This window comes from Mytilus californianus, unplaced genomic scaffold (genome assembly GCF_021869535.1).
Source record: "Mytilus californianus isolate M0D057914Y unplaced genomic scaffold, xbMytCali1.0.p SCAF_4, whole genome shotgun sequence".
Lineage (NCBI taxonomy): Eukaryota > Metazoa > Mollusca > Bivalvia > Mytilida > Mytilidae > Mytilus > Mytilus californianus.
Genome location: NW_026262690.1, coordinates 53733691 through 53744479, shown reverse-complemented (window position 1 = coordinate 53744479; position 10789 = coordinate 53733691).

Below are 10789 nucleotides of genomic sequence, written 5' to 3'. Positions count from 1 at the left end.
GTATAAACTAAGTATAAATGAAATCATTTCACCGATATAGATTTAATTATTTGTAAATTATTGATATTTATATTTATCATATATAAGTATGTAAGACAATTATATCAAATTATGCAAAATTGTTTGGTGTTTCGATTTAAGTAGTCATTATTAAAGTGTGTGAAAGCATAGTGTATTTATATCTTGAAATTTGGCTAGCTGCCAGTTACTTTGAATACATTTAAGTACATTGTTTATCTTGTCTTTTGTTATTTGTTTTAGTTCTAAGCATCGATAATTTATGATGAGTCAAGTCCTTTCCAACTGATTTTTATAAGTTTGTTCTCGTTACATTTTTACACCACTTCCCAGGTTATGACTCATAGACAGTTAAAACCCCGTCCCATTTTGTATGTTTAAATAAAATGAAAAGTGGGGTAAACATCAATTGGACAGCAACCAAATGACAAAAATAACCATAAGAACGTCATTTGACTGTTACACATTGTTTATAGTTGGTTACTGTCTGTCATAATGTTTTTTGTTGATTGTTTTGATTTTCCTCTTTTTGAATTGTTTTAAAATTTGCCATCAAGATGCCTTTATAGCTTATTATACGGTATGGGGTTTTCTCTTTGCTGAAGACCATCCGGTGACCTGTAACTGTTCTCTTCTTTGTCAATTGGTAACATAATGGTTAGTTGGCAATTTTATACAAGGAGCAAAATATTTTAACTGTGTGTACTTTAAAAAGATATACGCTTAAGTTATGTTTTTTTTTCAAACTGTGTGATTTTGTCATTCACACACCACTACAAAACAGAATTCTTTTCAACATGCATCTTACTGTAGATTTAAGAAATAATTCATGGGGGCTTGCATTATTGTGATTTTAACACAGGTTGGCCTTTATGCTAAATATTTTTTCACGAGCGACAGCGAGGGGTAAAATATCAGCATAAAGGGCCAACACGTGGTAAAATCAATATAAATTAAAGCCCCACCAATCATTTTAATTTAATAGGACAAAGACAGCAATTCTTTTGGATCGAAACGCTCTATGTGAAAAGATTTGTTTGCAGTTCCCGAAATTGAACATATTGTTGATATTGACGTAAACGACGACGAAAATTGAATGAATGAATTCTTAAACGATATACAATGACATACTAAGACAGATTTGGATGACTTTAATTGGCTATTTTACTTTCATTTAAGAAGAAATGGACATTATACACATTCCTACCATCGTTTGTTTATGTTTTATGTTCTGACGACTTTCAGTTTCCCATTCGTGCTTTTCCCCGTAAAATCCTTACATTTTTACGTCATCGTTCAATGACGTCATTCACACCATCTGACGCGAGGTAAATCATTCATAAAAAGGATACGACGTGGGGGTAGGATTGGAACAGCCCAAAAAAATCATGACGTTGCCTATCAGCTGACATATAAATATATTTGAATTTTACCACGGGTGTGTACTAAAAGCGTTTGAAGAACGTCATATTAGAAATATAATTTTAATACCATGGGATAATGCAGAATCCTACAGTATTATGCTGAATTCCAAGGGATAACACGTTTTTAAATTCAAATTGCAAAAAAAAAAAAAAAAAAAATGTAGTCTACTGCTTTAAATTTTTTTTTTGAAAAACGGGATGATTTCAACTTCCCAATTATCAATTTCCCATTTCTCAGCAGTAACAAACCCTCTGTCCCGTCGTATGGTGTTTACATATCTCAATTGATACGTTATGCTCGTGCATGTTCGCACATTACAGACTTCATATACAGGAGTGTGCCCCTTACGCAGAAACTGCTCCAACAGAGTTATTAGGAGGAAAGATTAAAAATGACACTCCGTAAATTTTATGGACACCATCACGAATTGGTTGATCTATACGATGTATCTGTGTCTAAACCAACTAACGACATTTTTACCACGTCTTAGATTGTGGTTTACCATCTACGTCATCTGGTCTGCTTAGTACCGAACGTGACCTATTCCCGAATATGACTGTTTTGCCGAGTGTAAATTCGCATTGCTATACGAAGTGTCTCGGTACTTATATATCCAACATCCATGTATTTAGTTATGATGTTTCTTTTGTAAGTCCAGTTGGATATTTTGTTATGCAGTATGTTCGCTGTTGGAGACGACATGGTTCGGTATTTATAAATCCCGCTTCCGGGCATTTTGTTGTTACTTTGTTATACGTGTGGGTCCGGTAGGTCATTTTGTGCTGAGTTGTTGTCTGTTTATTTCGTTTGTGATTTTAATTCTGTATTTTCGGTACATTTCAAATATGTCTTATTTGTTAGTATAGTCGAGTTACTCGTGGTTTGTCTACAGGATTTTTGTTTTATGTTGTTTGTTTTCATGTGTGTTTACTGATTGGTCTTATATGATTTTGCCTTATATTACAGTTATTTCATTTTTATTTACTATATGTATGTAAAACTTAAGATAAAAATCAGATACTTCATTTACATGATTTTAAGTTTAAAGCAAATATATGCACGGGATTTTTTTGTTTACACACAGTTTTGATTTGGAAAAAATAAGCCAACATAGTTAGAAAAGACAAATAATAACACCATTACAAGCACAATTTCATTTTAAGTGTGAATGACGTGTGAATATTCTTGTCATGGTTAGAAAATACATAAAATAACACCATTACAAACTCAATCCCAATTTGATATAATGTGTCTATAAATAAAACAAATCTATTTTATTTTTAGAAATTTACCTGTGATAATATAAACGTCACAAAAAATACGTCACTTTTTGTGACGTTAATCCATTTATGTGACGCGCAATTTATATTTAGTTTGTAGTGTCCTGGTGTGCTGTCGTAAATTCATGGGAGGTGTCCGTTGTTATTCTGCGGTTTACATGTTGTAATGTACTATTATATTATTTAATTATGTATTTCTCTGTGATGAGTGTTCATGCGTTTGTTTGTACTGTATTCCTGTCACGTATTGTTGTCATTTTAACGGTATTTTTAACATTGCCATATTAGCGGGAGGTTTAGTTAGCCATAAAACCAGGTTCAACCCACCATTTATTCTCAAAATGTCCTGTACCAAGTCAGGAATATGGCAGTTGTTATCTACAGTCCGTTTCTATGTATGTTGGCGTTTGCTTTTGTTGTAGTTCAGTGTTTCCTTTGTTCTGTTGTTTCCTGTTATAGATGAATTGTTTTCCTCGGTTTGAGTTTGTTCCCCGGATTTGTTTTTGCTTAATCGAATTATGACTATTGAATAGCGGTTAACTACTGTTGCCTTTATTTATGTCATTCCACACATTTTTATTAAAATTGCACTGTTTCTTAAGAAATGGTGGCACAGGATTTGCTATTAAGTGTTTTGCAAATTTAAATCGTTCAGTGTTGAAACATTATTGAAGGGATTTTTTTTTCTTTTCTAGATAATAGTTTTTTAGACTCTCTTACAATCTACTGATGTTGCCTCTGCAGAAATAAGACGGAGGGACAAAGAAATAAAAAGAGGCGGACGGTAACAAGAGGGCATTCGAAAGTCGAAAGGAGAAGATAACGCCAAGACATAAAGAAAAGACGACGAAATGACAAACAAGCTCACAAAACTAAATACTGTGGATCACGAACCCAACTAGAAACTTTATCTTTAAACACATTTACCATCCTGACTATTCCGTTGTTTCTATCAAAGTCAGGATTGCAGAGAACAATTATCATTCAACAATGAACCCCATACTGGGTTCACCATATCGCTTACAAAAAGAATAGTTTTGAATAAAAAAATTGTGAACAGCTATTCCTTAAGAATGTAATAACAAAATACGTGATGTAGGTATTTTGTTTAGGCCCAGGTTAAGTGATATTAACAAAGTTTAATTATTTAACATCTCTCTTTGACGAAATAGTAATAATGGTCATCGTAAAAAATCACCACCATCAGTTCACATCGTGTCTAGCAATGGTTTGTTATCCTCTGATGTTCAAAATCTTTGGGAATTCACTATATTTCCACTAAACTTTTTCAGAAACCATTATCAAACTCAATTCATTATTTCTAGACGCCAATAACAGTTCCGTTATTGATAAAAATTCTGCTTAGTACAGACTGGTTTCAATATTTATGGACAGTGCTATTACGTAACAACTACTTCCGAAGATGATGGACCTAAACTAGACACTTTATCTTAATGAACAAGACTATTATTCGGTCATACAATCAGAATAATGCGTTGTATTATGAGCACACGGGTTTCTTATCCATTCATGTAGCCCAAGTAGTTGGATTCTTTATCCTTTCTTCGCTACAAATATGTTGTTGTTTCTCAAGCCTCAAACTAAATTATTTTCATATGCAAAAATCAATATTTGGAATGTCTTACTAAAGACCATGGAATTCGCAGGAAATCTGGGAATCCCACATATACTCCTACTTCATTGAAGAAAGAGAATTTTTTTAGGAAGTCACAAATCCGTCCTTAAAGTTTTTGAAAAGTTGACTACAAATCATTAAACACAGCTTTTTTGTTTTCCAAAATGGGAATCGTAGATACAAAAACATTGTTTTAGGTTATGACAAATATTACTCGAAGAACACACTGATTCCAACAGTAAACACATTTTAAAGATGATATCATAAAAAGCCTGTACTTTTTGATCGACAACATATTTGTTGGGTTCGGTAGATCGATATTTCAACTGACAGTCGGCATACCAATGGGTACTTATTGTGCACCGATACATTGTACTGTCCGACTTTTTTATGTTGTGTACTCATATGATGCCGAATTATTACAGAACCTTCTCAAAGACAAAAAGAAAACAATATCTTGCAAACTTCATTTACCTCACTTTCAGATATATTGGTGGTGTCCTGCCACTCCAAATCCCACATTTCAGAAAGTGCGTGCATCTCTTACACCCAAGTTAATTTGAGACGTTTAACTCGATATTGACAAAGATGGACGACTTCTTACTAATGTTTAAAACAAAAAATTATGTTTTCAACTTTCCAATTGTCAAATTTCTATTTTCAGCAGTAAAATACCTTCTGTTCCATTGTATGATGCATACATATCTCAATATACCAATACAATAGTGTAGGTTAACACTTTACGGACCTCACTTATACTCTCTCGATACTAAATTGTTCAAAAGTCTTGTTAGGAAAAACGACTGAAATCGACATTGCGTTTTACGGTCACCATTGCGAATTTGTTGACCGGTATAATAAGTAGGCATGTCAATTAACTAGCGACATTATTTTGATGTCTTAAAATCTTTATATACCAGAATAATCGTCTGATTTGTATATGTACCGTCCTTTTCCCGATTGTAAATGATTGTTGATACGCATGGCGGGTGGTGCATGCATAGAAGTTAACGATTTCCATGGCGACGCACACGGTTTGCAGTTCATGCGATTCCGTCACTGTTTTGTACCTTCATTTGTATATTCCTAATGGACTTATGGGAATTAAAAATCGGTAAACTATTGTTGCCTTTATTTTGAATGCATTCTGCTACTTGGTTGGTTTATTTTTCAAAGAATTTATTGGTTGTATTTAACCATGCTGTATCGCGAGGTGGTGGGACTTTGACTAATTTTAGTTTGATGTAGATGGGTACCACTGTTTTGCATTATAATTTCAATCGGATGTGTTTAATAAAAGTCTAGATATAATCCATATTTCTGGGGAAAAGTTGTTTACCTACAACTTTTAAGAGTAAATCTACATTATTATATACTGAACTCTATCTCGGGAAATTTATTGATCTTTTCGTTTTTGAATTTTATCGTTTGTTCACATTAAACTTTTTGAATACAAATTTACAAGAATAAAAATTTACAATTTATGCAATTAGAACACACTATGTGCAGTAAGATTGGAGAAGTAAATAAATCGTTAATGTAGTCAAACAAAATGTGACATTTATAACTCACAATTCTAGTAGCTAAAGCAATCAGTCATGTTGGTAAACTTCAGAAATTTAGACTGTTTGTATAATGACGTTAATTGAAGTTGTGAAATGTTGTTACTTAAACGTCTCAAGTATCTTTAAAACAAATATTCAAGCTATTCAAGGCTTTCTCAGTCCCACTTTCATCTCAAAAAGCAACAAATTTGATATCGTATTAATAGAAGTAATTTGTCATGAAGCAACATTGATTAAATCGTGGGAGAATGATTGATATATGTCATTTTTGCGATGATGAATTTGAATTGCCTTAATCAAGACGCAATACAAGAAATATCCTGTACTCATTGTAGACATAATGTTGCTCTATTACATAATCAATGTCATTTATTTGCCAGATTAATATGCTTCATTAAACAGACCGTTGTTTAAAATGAGGGAGGAAATAAAATATCATACGTCGTAGAAAACAAACAAAATAATGTCCTTAAAGAAGTACACAGAAAAGACTAATAAGTATACAAAACACTTCAAGAGAGGCGAAAGATACCAAAGGGACATTCAAACTCATAAGTCAAAAATAAACTGACAATGCAATGCCTAAAAAAGAATAAGACAAACAGACAAACAACAGTTTACAAAACAAAACAAAGAAAACTTAAGACTGACCAACACGAACCCCACCAAACAAAACTACTTGTTGAGCAACACTTGCTGAAATCCGGCGTTGAATTCCTCTGCTCTGAATGGTTAAACCATTCCTGTTCTACTAGTTGCACCCGTCGCGTTGCTAAGACTAGTAAAAATTTAGGTGACAAGTCGTAATCGGTTGTGTTATAATCGAGGAAAGACGGAAAATTTGGTAAAGTTATCAAACTAGCTTCTTATAGTTTTAAAACTTGTGTCAAAACATCGAATCGGATGAATTGAATCAGTGAATTGAATAATATAGCTCAGCAAGAACACGAATAGACATCCCTCAGTAATTAATGTCGAATGGGACAACACCTTTAAACTTAAATGTCATAATTGCAAAACAATATTCTATATGAAAAGTTGTGTCCATGCAATATAATTTTTATTGTTCCGCTTTTTGACAGTCCCCTAGAAGCCAGGTTAGCTATAAAAGATATTGTTCATCAATTATGTGCGAAAAGGAAGTCTCTGTCAATTTGTCGGTTAAATTTTTGCAACCGCAATTTCAAATTAAATATTTACATTGAAAAGTATTATTATCTGGAATAAACAATAACTTTTGAAAAAACACCTGCAGGACCTAAGAAAATATTTTTTTATATATTAAGACAAGAAACCATGAACCCTTTTAAAAACATATAAAGCAACTTCGATAAGAATGATAATGATGTTCCTTATAAAACAACAAGGGATGCAATTTTGTCGAAAGTTCTTAAAAGTACTGGTAAGCTAAACTGAACTTTACTCGAGTCCCTATATGAAACCGTAAATAGATATCAATGAAGCTTTGATCATGAATAATATTATGTACATACTAATGATATTGCAAACCTCCCCCAGTTGATCAGTCATTTTCATCTTCAAAGTACCAGGTGTAATAAAATTAGATAACTGCTTAATTATTTATAAATGTTAAATATTATTCAACATCAATCAGTTACTCTACATGCTCTATACAATAAACAATTTTGAAATTTTGCTGAAGTCAGGCAAGCTTTTCTGTAAAAGTTCAATTTTGGCAAGAAGCAATTATTTTTGTTTTCTTCTTTTTGTTATTGTACGCAAGTTAACGCAAGATAAAAAGCTAATGTGTATTCATATCTTTCCTAAATTGCTTATTTTCCATGTTGGCTTTCTTTTAAGGAGTTTATACTTCTCATCTGTCTTATTTTGTGTGTCTCATTGATGTGTTTTATATGTCTTAATAGTGTATGCGTTGTTATTGTTATCAATGTCGGCAAAAAGCTCTACAGAGCTTATTTTTGTAATGTTCATTCAATCCCGACTTAAAATAAAATGTTCTGTTCTATTATATAACGAGTTTGATCTTCAGCTTCGTACATTATTTGGCATTTTTAACTTTTTGATTTGGGTCTCACTTATGAATGTTTTGTAGATGAAAGGCGCGTCTGGCGTTCAAACTTTTAATCCATTTATCTATAATGAGTTTATTTACTAATTGCATTTTGCGAAAGATATCGTTCAGATTAAATACAGTCTAAAATTAATGACAATGTTTTTACAACAAATAAAAGTGAATAACTACAGATGTTAGATACAAAGCTTACGTTTCTATAAGAAAACTGTTTTGATGAACACTGGCTTATATATGAATGTAAGAAAGCGTGATTCCAAAGGTAATCACGAAACTGATTTATTCGCCGAAGATCTTGATAATCTTGCCCAAAGTCAAGAACATGTTGACTTTGATCGATGATAAGTGGCTGCGAAATGTCATGATATACAGGACGACATTATGTTAAAAAGACATGAATATACCATACTTTGTATTATATATCCTACCCGAACACGGTACTTTGATTTGAGCCAACCACTTTGCATTTACTGAAATAAATGATGCGTTTGAAACATGAGGATATAACCAACGACCTCCTGCACTAGAGCTGAGCAAGCTACTACGAGAAAACTGAAGTGTTTATGTAGTTTTCTCTATGTTTGTGCATGTAATCAAATCACAAATTGACCTAACTTGCTAATTTTGAGATTACTCTGTGGTAAAGGTGTTTGTTTGTCGTTTGGAGTTATTTTTCAGTGTATGTTTTAGTAAAATTAATTAATAATTTCTTAATAGGTTATACCAAAATAACCTTGCGAGAATTTATTGATGTCTTTTGAAAGTATGTAATCATCAGGATTGTTTAAAAAGACGTAAATATACGAATTAACCATTCTTGAAGCATTTCCTACAGTGGAGATCACTTCTAACCTCTCATCAAATCTGTCAGAATCTGTCAGGAGAACTGTTCTAGGACAGTATGTAGAACTGTCATTCCGACACCTTTTAGACAGTTCTAGCTAGAACAGTTCTAACCTAGAGCTGATTTTGTCAGTTCTACCTAGAACTGATCCTGACAGTTCTACCTAGAACTGATCCTGACAGTTCTACCTAGAACTGATCCTGACAGTTCTACCCTAGAACAGTTTCAGACAGTTCAACCTAGAACTGACCAAATCTTTGGTCAGTTCTACGACTAGAACAGTTCTACGATTAAAACTGATTTGGTCAGTTCTACGGCTAGAATTGATTTAGTCAGTTCTATCCATAGAACAGTTTTAAGAACTCTTTGCATTAAATATAAATAAGTCAAAAGAATATAATATATATTAAAAAATTGTAGTGACGTCATTTAGAACTGTTCTTCAATTTGACAAGTTTGGTCAGTTTAACGGCTAGAACAGTTTTAGACAGTTCTGCTGACAGTTCTACGATTAGAACTCATTTAGTCAGTTCTGCTGACAGTTCTACGGTTAGAACTGATTTGGTCAGTTCTGCTAACAGTTTTACGATTAGTACTGATTTGGATAGTTCTACCTAGAACAGTTTTAGACAGTTCTACCCTAGAACTGATTTGGTCAGTTCTACCTACAACTGATTCTGACAGTTCTACCTAGAACAGTTCTAAGGTAGAACTGTTCTAGGTAGAACTGTTCTAGGACAGTTTAGAACAGTTCTATGACCGATTATTCTGACAGTTCTAATGAGAGGTTAGAAGTGATCTCCACTGTAGGTTTAGAAAAACTGTTATGCATAAAATGAATACTGGTTCCTACTAAACTAACACTGAGATATATGATGAGTAAAGTCAGAAAGATATACGAATTTGCCATATATGGTGTTTTAACAATTCTCAAATGAAGAAGTTTAGCGTGTTTATTTACATGCTACAAAGGGCTTAAAACTTGACTTTAACATTAAGGATATTATGAAATTGTGCAATTACAATACGAATGATTCCTGCACTAACATTTATGCAGATACTGAAAATGTAAGATTTTGTTGATTTGCATTTTGCATCAACTTGTACTTGATTATTTGACTTTGAATGTATTTTGTATTCAAACAGTTCTAACGATGTAATTATTTTCTTTGATTTAAGTTGTTAAATGGAAAGATTTCCAACACTTTAACAATAAGTCCATGCGCGTATATTACTCGATTTTTTTTTATTCCACAGTTGTTCGATTTTACTCACTGATTACACTGTATGCTCAAGGTTACATTTATGTTATCAATTCCAGCTTGATTAATACAGTAGTAGATAAACAAAGGATATGGGGTATCCACCCATGACACAACATCAGTAAATGCACAATAAAAAACACACAAACGCAAAGGAACAGCGCTTCTATTGCTGTTCTCCATCTGAAAGTCACAATGAAGCCTTCAACACGGAGCAAAAAACCCTCACCTCACTAGGCGGTCCCTAACGCGGCTTGAGCGGAATACTTTGCAAAAATAATTTGGATAGACTTTGTAAAAAATAAAAAAACAACACGTTATAAATTTCATGAGTCAGAAGCGCTTTTCTTGATTTACCTTTGTCAGGAACGCTCAAAGACGAATATTTGAAAGCCAAGAATGTAAAATGTAAGATGTAGCACCACCAAATCGGGCCCGGTCAAAAATGAACATACTGGAAAGTAGTAAATGATTAAAACAAAATAGTTCCTACACATAGGTGTAAATATAAAACTACTAGTATGTAGAATATATTTTAGTAATGAAAGTATCAGATGAAAGGTGAAGGACATGAGATTATAAATTGGACACAGATACTTGGTAGTGTTATAGTTTCCTGTAATAATATGGGAGCGTTGTATCTTTTAATCACAAATTTTCACAGTTTGATAAAACTCGGAGTATTGTTTTCATTTTCAACATCTGA